The 11,444-nt window shown below is 38.5% G+C and overlaps 1 protein-coding gene across 1 annotated transcript in view; it reads left to right on the forward strand.

Annotated features, from left to right (window-relative positions):
* Positions 1 to 10,509: 10,509 nt before the first annotated feature.
* The window catches only part of LOC144056210 (olfactory receptor class A-like protein 1), a 159,504-nt gene continuing 158,569 nt past the window's right edge, over positions 10,510 to 11,444 (forward strand). Inside the window, exons 1-2 of the mRNA XM_077572763.1 lie at positions 10,510 to 10,673; positions 11,258 to 11,324. The gene's annotated coding sequence lies outside the window, so the exon portion shown is untranslated. The remainder of the gene's footprint in view (positions 10,674 to 11,257; positions 11,325 to 11,444) is intronic.

Consider the following 11,444-nt stretch of genomic DNA (forward strand, 5'->3'; position numbering starts at 1 on the left):
TGAAACATGGGAGTGCTTGTTTTAAATGGTTTGGCAAATGCTGATCTGTCCTAGCTCAAATTTAATAATTTTGTTCAAATATGAGACGAATAGAATGAAAGCCGACACACAGCCACCTGGCTGGTATCATGCCGTTTCATTTCCAACCACAGAAATGATGCGTTTAAACAAAAGATAAACAAAACGGAATTCCATCGTCTAGGTTTAGGACACAACACGCACAAAAAACAGAATAAATATTTGCTGTTAAAAGATGTGAAACTGCTTATAAACTTTGGGATAGTGTCTGTGTTAAATATTTATGTGCTTTTAATAACCGTTCTTCAAATTCACCTTTCAGAATGGTCACAAGCACATGTCTAAAGCCAGATACATGTGTACTGATAATTGGGCCATATTTGCGTATCTCACCCTTCGGATCAAAGTCAGCCAAGGCCCGATGGAAAGATTATCCTGAGTGAGTGTTGGATGTGTTTAAAGTGAGTTTCTCCACAGTCTGATCAGAAAATAGTCAGGCAGATAATCATAAATGTTAAACCGGTTAAACCAGGTTATTAACCTAGTTGGAGGTACGGAACCCGTGCGCAATCAACCACTGAACCCTTCTTTATTGAAGAATCCTTTTTGGTTTGTTCTCAAATTCAAAACACAACTTTCTGAATTCCAGGTAAAAATAGCCAGATTCGGTGAAAGCAACTTCATCCAAGTTGTCACCGAATTGTAATGAATTCCTCCCTAGCCCGTGTGCTAATAATGGAATTTTGCACTTGAAAGCCATTTATAGAACTTTTACATCTGTCAAGCTGTATTTTCTTCTTCTTCCTGAGAGCCAAGAAAGGAAAGTCTGACTGTAACGTAGTCATGCGTGTTTGAGGAACTCCCTGTGACTCACATGCGCTTCTGAGCTGAGGCTTTTGTGAGCTGGTTTGGAGTTGATATGGCAACTGCGTAAGGCCTCAAAATCCTGCCAGGGTTTTTGTGGTTTGAATGTAAACAAAGGGGTGGAGATTCCGCTCTCGGTTTACTGTATTGTATCTGCATTAACTCATTCACTGCCATTGACGGCTATAGACGTCAAAAATTCATTTGAACTATTTCTATTAGTTTAACATTTTTTTTCCCACTTTTGTTAACAAGAGTATGAAAACCTAGAAAAAAAATTGTACATTTAGACCAGATATAAAATTTGTGATAAATCATGAGTTAACTATTGAAGTCATGCGATTAATTACAATTAAAAAAATTAATCACCTGACGACCTAATTTTTAATAATATAATATATATATGATAATAATAATAATATACAATAATATTTTTTTCAAAAAGAAAAATAATATTTAAAAAAGAAAGGATTAATTGTAATTAATCGCATGACTTCAATAGTTAACTCGTGATTAATCACAAATTTTATATCTGGTCTAAATGTACAATATTTTTTTCCTAGGTTTTCATATTCTTGTTAACAAAAGTGGAAAACAATGTTAAACTAATAGAAATAGTTCAAATGAATTTTTGACGTCTATAGCCGTCAATGGCAGTGAATGAGTTCATATGCGCCAGTGGCCACAAGTTGATAAAGTTTGAAATGGGCATGGGTGCGATTAGAAGGAGAGTTAGCAAGGCAGTAAATTGGTTGTGAAGCTGTGACGGATGGTAGAACGTGGGCCATGTTTGGGCAAGTGTCAGGAGTGAATTTGCGGGGGAGGAGTGAGTGTGGGAGAAGTGATTCACGGGAGTGTGAAGACAAAGCTGAGTATCACTGCATCATCTGTCACTCTTGCCTATTTTTGGCTCATTTCCAGCAGTTATTATTTAGAAATACAACTCCCCAGCGTGACATCAACAATTCATCAATCCCGCGTAAGTGATTAATGGCCGGCAATGTCAATATGAAAGATGCAGTAGGAGTAGAAACAAAACTAACTGGTGAGTTATGTCCAAAGTGTGACACTTTAGTTTGTTGTGTTTAACTTGAATGTAATAACAAGTAGTAGGCTATAGTTTTTTTGAAAATATATAACCAAATTGTGACTTAAGGGATTTTGGCCCGATGCCAGCGATATGCTCATTTAATTCACTGCCATTGACGGTTATAGAAGTTAAACTTTTAAATAGGGAGGGGCAATTTCCGTCTGAAACCTGGCCTTATTTCAAGGTATCTGTACACACGTTAGTGGCCGATACCAGTTGCCATTTCATGATCAGGAACTAGAAATTAGAACAATAGAAAATTGCCATAAATTCTATGCAATTTTAAGGAAAAAACGCTGTATTGAGATAAAACGGTATTCCTTAAAAAATGATCTGTCATTGTTTTTTTTAGGGATATTTTATGTATCAAAAATGCTAGAGGTATTGGTGACTACTCGAGTTGAGTACTCCTACAGGTATTAATGAATGTGAAAAAAGTGGTATTGAACAGACCTAATTTAAAATAATAATTAAAACGTAACTCAGTACTCAAGTACAGTAGTTTTCACTGAATATTTACTCCTACTCGCATACCATAATTTAATTATTTTGACTACTTTTTACTTTATATTATTCTACATTAATTCTTACATTACATTAACCATACTCTTACTTGAGTACAATATTTGGCTACTTTACCCACCTCTGTTAATATTACAACGTAATATGCTATGCATCAATTCTAAACTTGCTGTATTAAGCTCAAAACCCCACAAAAGAATTGCCTATTTTGTGTGTGTGTGGAGGTAAGAAAAACACGTTGTCATATTTCAGTTACACATTTAAACTATTTAATTAATACAATTGACTACAAATGTGCAAAAACAACAGCCTGACAGCAATTACAAAAATAGACAATTAAATGACCGCACACTACCATTGAGCAGCCCTGGATGATGTCACAAGGCTGCCACCTGCTGGCGTTGCAGGGAAGTACATCAACAAAGCGGCGTTGAGCTTCCCTCCACAATGTAACCGATTTCAAATGGTGCTAGACATGACGGCAACTCTGAACACCAAAGGAAAACGGTCAACCTTGGCGAGGCCGCACAACTTCCTGAATGAGGCGCCTTTGCCGTTGATGTGATCTGAAGTGTGTTCCTGCTCAAGAACACCGATTTCAAATGGTGCTAGATGGGATTTTATACTCTAAAACACCATCTGAAACCGGTTTCCTGGGGAGGAAGCTTGCTCTTGGTGTGCCTCAGGCCCCCGCGCCATCTGCAAGACAAACAAAATTAGGATTTTATTTTTGAAATCACTGTTACTTTGGAACATTGTTTATCTAGGTTTTTGCAACATTGGATTAGGCTTTTACTGCAAATAGCTGGATTTAAAATTTGACTTTAATTTTAGCGCATAATGTACGAATCATGATCAATGTGACGGCTTCACTTGTCTGTTATTCATGATAATTGCCTCTTTGCACTATAGAAATTAAGAGAATGACTACAATTAACTCATTCACTGCCATAAATTAATTTGAACTATTTCTATTAGTTTAACGTTTTTTTTCTACTTTTGTTAACAAGAGTAAGAAAACTTAGATTTTTTTTATTGTACATTTGGAACAGATATAAAATTTGTGATTAATCGTGAGTTAACTAGTGAAGTCATGTGATTAATTACAATTAAAAAAAATAAAAATCACCTGACGCCGCTAATTTGTAATAAAATTTTATTCTTCAAAAAAAAGTTTAAAAAAAAAGAAAATTAAAAATTAGGGGGCGTCAGGCAATTTATATTAGTAATCATAATTAATCGCATTAACTTCAATAGTTAACTCACGATTAATCACAAATTTTAGATCTGTTCGAAATGTACAATATTTGTTTCCCAAGGTTTTCATACTCTTGTTAACAAAAGTAAAAACAAATGTTAAACTAATAGAAATTGTTCAAATCATTTTTGGACGTCTATAGCCGTCAATGGCAGTGAATGAGTTCATCAACTATCAAGTAATCGTTTACACACTGCTACATGTTAGCAAAATGTGACAGATGATCGTCATTTATTCACAATAACAACTAGGAATGCAGAATAGAGTATGTGGTATAGGTGGTAGATGGTATGAATTTGGCCTACAGTATAGATTCAGACCAATCACAATAACGCTTGTCGATGATGTCACTGTATCCGCCTCAATGTGAAACCAATTAGCTTCCTCTACCATTTATTTTAACCAGGACTAAGCTAGCTAAAGAAAAAAAAAAGTGCTTACATGTCAAACAGTCACCGTCCCGCCGCATTCTCTCCCGCTCGGAACTACTGGGTGAATGCTAGGCGCTAAGCTAACTTTTGCCACATGAGCTGTAGCTGGTTAGCTATCACGGCTAAACAATGTCCTACCATGGATTCTCTGACAACTATTGTTATCACTAAAAGAGGATGAGAGGTCGCTACATGTGACACACCGAGCAATAAGAAATAACAGGTGTTTTTTTTTTTTTTAAGGCCACAACATAACTTCCGCTTCTTCTCGTTCAGTTCACTTCTCCCAGAGACGCCCTGCATTCCGGATAGGGCAGTCCATGTTTATAAGTCAAAATGATATCAAATGCATTGTCACATTTGAATCGATGATGACGCTTTGCACACCTAATGCCTGCATATGTGCATGTGTGTGCTTGCGTATAACGGAGTAGGTGGTTAATCTGCTTACAGATTAGAGGTCCTAATTTATCAGGCGTGAGAGAGGCAAACTCATCGGGCTAATGTGTTCCACATCGAAAAGGTTTGCACGATTGACCAAAGTTGACGCTTGTAGTCCGTTGCCAGCTGTGCTCCCGATTACAAGGGTGGAATTTTCAAGAAACTGGGGAAACCTAACAGCAAAATGCTTCATTGAGGAAGAGCAGTAACAAAAAAAAGAATACAATTTTAATAGTTGAGACAAGCGGATACAAATTGTATATTGTACCGTCTTGTAGATAATGAAAGGTCAATTTGTAGCTGAATATTTTTCAGAAATTGGGCCAATTTTGGAGACCATTCTCATCCCTCAAATTACATCAATAATAACACTGCATATGAAAAGCAGTCATTCTGAAATTATCATTTGGCATAAACAGTTAATTTCTCCGTATTAATAATTGCTGGAGCCTGAAGGGAGCCATGTGTTTTGTGTTGCCCGTGGAAATAGAAAGTAACTAATTTATATCATAGAGATAAGTAATTAAATAAATTGTCCAATTTTCGCAATTCAGTTCTAGTGTTGAAGTCTTGACTATAGTGTGGTGCTCTTTGTTTAGGATGCCTCCTACTGGCCAGGCATGGCTACTGCATTTAGAAGTGTGAACTGCACTCCTTGCAAGGGTCAGGGGTTAAAAGCAAGATGGCCACCTCAAAGTCAGGTTTGTGGATAATAGAGACTGCATGGGTGCTAGATAAGGTTTTTCAAAGCATTATTGGACATTCTGCATTATTTTTAAGATAAAAAGATGAATGTAGTTTATGTATTATCAACTCACCCATTATCCATAACCCACTTCCTGACCTTCTGGCCAAAACAAACAAATGGTGAGTGAATGCATTAAAACCTCAGTATGAGGTTTTTGAATTATAAACAAATCATTGGCACAACGCGATCATGTTTCATAATTCTAAAAGTGCATATTTTTTGGCTTATTACCACCTCTGTGTGCCTTGTGTAAATTTCTACTAAACTTTATAGCATGGAGCATCTGAATTGCATATTAAGAATTAAGAATGAGAATATGCCTCTTATTCATCCATTTTCAACTGCTAATCCTGTCCTGGGCGGGGGCAGGGGCAGGGACCGAGGGCCAAAAAGTGGACTGCATCTCTAAATGGTTGCCAGTCAGCTGCTGCATTGGTAGCTGTCTGTGATAAATTGGTATGATTGTTTTAAAAATATATATAGAATTTGTTTTTTATCGGTGTCCCGTCATTTATTAACGCTACTCTGAGCTAGCATTATATTTGGACAACAACAAATAATATCTAATTACGGCACAGTGAGAAGAACAGTCGAGGTGCTGAGATGCTTTCTGCACACTTACTGTTTTAATCCCATTTTGGCAAACCTGCTAGCTGCTAATGATACCTATGAAAAAAACACTGCCTCACTTGTCTATTAATACATCATCATCATCATCATCATGGTCGAGTGAGGCCCGGGATTAATTATAGCATCTCTCGCCTCCGATTGTACAATCTTGGGTTGCTCACTTAAGCTTCCACAAAGGTTGCCTTAAAAAATAAGTTGTGCTCGTTGCAAATTTTTCATGCTCGCGTCCCTCCGGGGCGCCGCACAAGACGACATGACACTCGGCGAGTGCGCTGGTTGTTAATTTGGCGCGTGAGGCGGCGCCCCTCCCTTGAAAGAGACGGGCAAAATAACTATTGAGGTCACGCTTCCTTATCCGCTAAAGTGGGTCACTTGTTGCACTGGTCAGCCTCGGAAAGGACATTTGGACTGCAGATGACACAGCTATTTGCTGTCCAAAAGACAAAACAAAAAATATTACCCGTCATTAGCGTCATGTTTTTCTTTGGAGAAAGACGGATCAGATTCCTGAGCATCTCATTTTTACCTGGGAGGAGATTTGAGGAAGCCCTTTAATCTCAACACTCTCGGACGGGTCAGCGGCAGGTGAGCAAGCTCACCTCCCTGGACTGTGATCAGCTGCAAAGGGCCTGTGTGTCAACAGGTTTGTCATGTGACCTACTGTCACACATGCCAGGGGGCAGATTAATTGAAACGGCTTCGGTGAAAATACGGTATTTACCGCCAACCCTCAAATAGATGTTATGTCACAATTCGTCATCGAATCAGCGCATCTTTTTTAGGAGGTAGGCTACCTTTTAATGACCTCAGTTTAGAGACGGTATCACTCACACATAAGCATTAAAATAACTCAACTATTTGAGAATGTTGCTAACCAAAACAGCAGCACCTAACGAGGCATGTAAACAGTGTAGTATAGTATGGATTCAAATGTGGCCTCCTACTGTATGTTGTATAAGTTACATTTGATGGCATTTTTTACTCATTCACTGCCATTGACGGCTATAGACTATATTTACTATACTAATAACTATTTCTCTTAGTTTAACATTTTTTCCACTTTTGTTAACAAGAGTATAGAATCTAGAAAAAAATATTGTACATTTAGAACAGATACAAAATTTGAGATTAATTGTGAGTTAACTAGTGAAGTCATGTGATTAATTACGAAAAAAAATTATCGCCTGACTCCCCTAATTTTTAATAGTCTTTTTTTTTTAAGTAATCGGCATTTTTTTAAATAAACTTATTAAAAAAAAAAGATTATTAAAATTTAGGGGCGTCAGAATTTTTTTTTAAATTTTTTATCATAATTAATCGCATGACTTCACCATTTAACAAATTTTATATCTGTTCTAAATGTACAATATATTTTTTCCTACGTTTTCATACTCTTGTTAACAAAAGTGGGAAAAAATATTAAACTAATACATAGTTCAAATGAATTTTTGACGTGCCGTCAATGGCAGCGAATGAGTTAATGACAATTATCATTCAGGTAGACTGACAGATGGTTGCTCCGCTGTTGTGATCACACACCAAGCAATTTAAAACAGATTTCAATGTTCCGCAACAAGCAAACTCTCCTCAATTAACCATTTGGCTTTGAAATAGTTCTGTATGTTTTTTTTATTTATTTAAGTGAATCATAAAACCATGGTGCGGTTGTCAAGGAAAAGAAATTGCCACAAAGAGAGGAAACGGGCGATAATTAGGAATGAGTGAGTTGCTATGGAGCCATTTCTAGTCGTTTATAATTGATTTTTAGTTTTATAAACCAAAGCAGCTCAGTGGTTGAGTAGTATAGCATGTCAGCCACTCAGTTCTCAGGTTCTGGGGTTTGAATCTTGAATCTGTTCTCACTGCTTGTGTGGGTTTTCTTTGGCTTCTTCTCACAGTCTGGAAACATGCTCGTTAGGTTCACAGAAGAAATAGGTGCGAGTGGGCGTGCAAATAATTGTCTTAATGTGCCCTGTGTTTGACGAATGGATGACTGTACACATAAAAGACACCCTTCTTCTACCACCACATGAGGAAATTTACCCTACATATGTACTAGCATCTTAACTTTCAACAAAACATTCCTTATTTTGTAGCTTTCCAATGTATTTTTGCAAAAGCGTCTGTAAAATAGCCCGTAGGATTATGTGCCCGGTGACTTCCAAAGCATATGATTCACCAACCCATCAAAAACATCCACTGACTCATACGTTCTGAATGGAAGCATCTGCATTTGTTCTGTGCTATCGAATGCCAGCATCCTTCTGGAAGGAGGAGGGCCGAGAGCTACTCTGCAGCGCCCCCCTGAGTTCCAGAGCCGCAACGAGTTTCATCATATCAAGTGCGCACTAAAAAAGAGCCAGATTATTGTTGACCTCCTGGCAGCTTGTGACGCAGCAAAATGTTGGAGGCACCTGAAACGCGACGCAAGTTGCGTCACCACTCATGTCCGCCCATTTAGCCAAAAAATAATAGGACACAGTATAAAAGAAATGGAAGTGTCCGCTTTAATCGGATTGTTAAAAGTGAAAAAGGAGGGTGTCGAGTCGTTAGGTGTTGTGCCATTGTGAACTGCGTAACGCGGACGGTACTCTTCCACTGCGTGATTACGCACTGTCCATCTCTTGCGCAGCATCCTATTCGGGGCTTTGCCTTCACGCGTTTTGTTTACATCGCTCTCATCCTCCGTGAAAGGCCTCGAGTCAAGGTTTGAAGTGCACAAGTTGACGCGATGTCGCTCCGTTTCGGCCGCCTTGGCGGAAATTCCTACCGGATCTCAACCGAGGCTCCACTTCTGACGCAGTTTCATTTACCTGTTGTCAAGTCGGAGGCGAAACCTTGTTGTTTTAAAGGCGCCCACGGTCGCTCCTCGTCGCCTCGGTGTTACGACGACGACTGAGGGTTTTCTTTTTATTTAAAATCACATTTTGAGCACTTAACAGCAGCGCCGTCGGGCTTTTATTTGGGAGCACTTCGCGTAAGCATTAGGAACTACTTTTAGAGGTATTCTCGACGCGACATTACGCAGCGCGATGACGCTCTTCCTTCGCAATAACAAATAACTTACGTGTTTATTGTGGGGACTGTGTTCCTCCAGAGCCATTGGGGTGTTGTCGGTCCTCCCGCCACTCATCGGAGGCTCGGCCTGCCGCGGTTGTCCCCTTCGCCGCCACCGTCGGCCCCGGGAGCGCACGTTTATCTGCGGCGTATCCCACAGTAACGATTTTCCATAGCGCAGGCACCAACGGTCCCGCCCACAAGACACTCCCCCGGACGCCGATTTGTCGAGAGCTCCGAGAAACACGTCGTCATCGCAGGAATCACATGTGGCTGACGCATGTTTACAAACATCACTCGAGTCACGTGGTCATAGGCGCAAGCTTTTACCGTAAAGCGCCTCCTTTTGTCGTGCTCACAGTCTCTTAAGTGCCTTTATATAACTATTAAACAACGAGTGACGAGAAATATCAGCGACGACAGTCATAACGTCAGTTGACGTTTGAAACAATATATCAGCTGAAAGGTTACTTTTATTGAACGCAGCAACACAACATTTAATGGGATCAACTGCAAATATTTTTATCCAGACAAATACATAATATAATGTCTAGTTTTGATTGACACTATAAATTGTAGTTCACGTTATTTCTCATACATGATGAAAGACGACAACAAGCAATGTTAAATATATTATTAAGGCTGCACGATGCTTCCGTATATAGCTGTCTCCCCATCAGGAAATCTAGGTTTCAGATCTCCATTGGACCATCTCTGATTGGCGTTTGCAACACATCCAAAGATTCAACAACTTCCAAAAGCTGGCCATTGTTTGATAACACGCAGTGGGACATTTATTTTCAGATACTGCCTTGTTTTTATGTCATGAATGCAATTGCATATTTTTTCCACAACGTGGCGGTGCAATCCACACAATTTGCCTGTGTTGACTACTGTCAAAACTCCGGCCCATTCTGTTAATTGTTTGCTTTTACGAGGTGATTTAAACCCCGTATTTCCTTCTGTTGCACAACAGAGAGAAAAAATCACTGCCAGTTGCTGTTTACGGTTTTGTTGTGACTGAGTAGTGGTAATTCCAGGACAATATTAAAATACGCTATTTTGATATACAAGGTGAATAAGACCAAAGTCAATATAAGAAATTTCCACATTTGTATTTGGTTAGTGCCTTTACAATATACTACAACATAAAACTAAAAGTACTGTACTCACTGTTACGACTTCTTGCCAATAAATCATACATCATTGGAAAGCCTTTTTTTGTAAATCTTTTTGTATCACTTTTAAACCATGACAATTTGTAAGGAACATGCACACACATTTCCAAACATTATTATTATTTTTGTTTAAAGTGTAAATGAGATATCTTCCATACTGTCCTATCATTTTATTATTTAATTCACACAATAAGGTGAGTCGTATGACTCGGATCACTTTAGAGGTGAGTACAGTGTGTCACTGAATAGGTTCCGACATCCGACTAGGTACTTAGGGGAGTTCCGCCTGTTTCTTCAGCTCTAAAATGTTCGCATTTGTTTGTGTACAGGCAAGTTTGGCCAAATTTAATTCAAAATACGGTACACCATAAAATATGTTTGTAAAATACAAGAGGAAAATTGTCGCCCCCTACTGCCTTGTCATTTACGGCACCTGGTGAGACTCGCTGCTCTTAACTTTGCCCTCAAGTTGGTTCCATATTATGGAGCTGGCTCTATATAATTGCTTTCTCATCTTCACCACTCTCGCTTTCGCTCATATGCACACTCGTCGTCAAGGTAAAATAGGAGAGACGTCAATGTTTAAGTTTAAATTGATCTAAATTTGAATGAGTACAAAACGATGTATATCTCAAGTGTGCATTAGCGCTAACTAGCAAAAACATATTTTAATGGCCTACCCGTTTGAACGTTTTGTTACATTTGCTTTTAGTCATTCATTTTTGCAAATGTTTTTGAGATAATATTTAAATGAGAAATTGTCTTGCATGCTAACTAGAGAAATATCTCATTTGCCAATAATTTTGTAAATTAAGTTGAACATTGGACAAATGATTTAAGCGCATTAAAGTGAGCTGTTTAAAATGCAAATCCTAATTAGACCAGGCTGTTTATGCTATATGACATAAAAGTGGCCTCACAACATGAGAACATCGTTTGTGTACTGTTGCACTATATTTGAAGTAGCATTAATTTTACCATATGTAAACGTCTCTGTATGTCTGTTTTTTTTTGTTTTAGGATGTTGTTAAGCTGTGGTTGGAAAACCTCATAAAGTGAACCCACTTGTGGATTTGTGATGTGCCTGGTGAGTAAAGCATTGTACACACATACCCATACATACATACATCCATCTTGTACATGATATGTCACACAATTGCTAGGATCACAGGCGTGCTGGAGCCTTTCTCAGCTGACTTAAGCCAAG

Source organism: Vanacampus margaritifer, chromosome 8 (assembly GCF_051991255.1).
Source record: "Vanacampus margaritifer isolate UIUO_Vmar chromosome 8, RoL_Vmar_1.0, whole genome shotgun sequence".
Lineage (NCBI taxonomy): Eukaryota > Metazoa > Chordata > Actinopteri > Syngnathiformes > Syngnathidae > Vanacampus > Vanacampus margaritifer.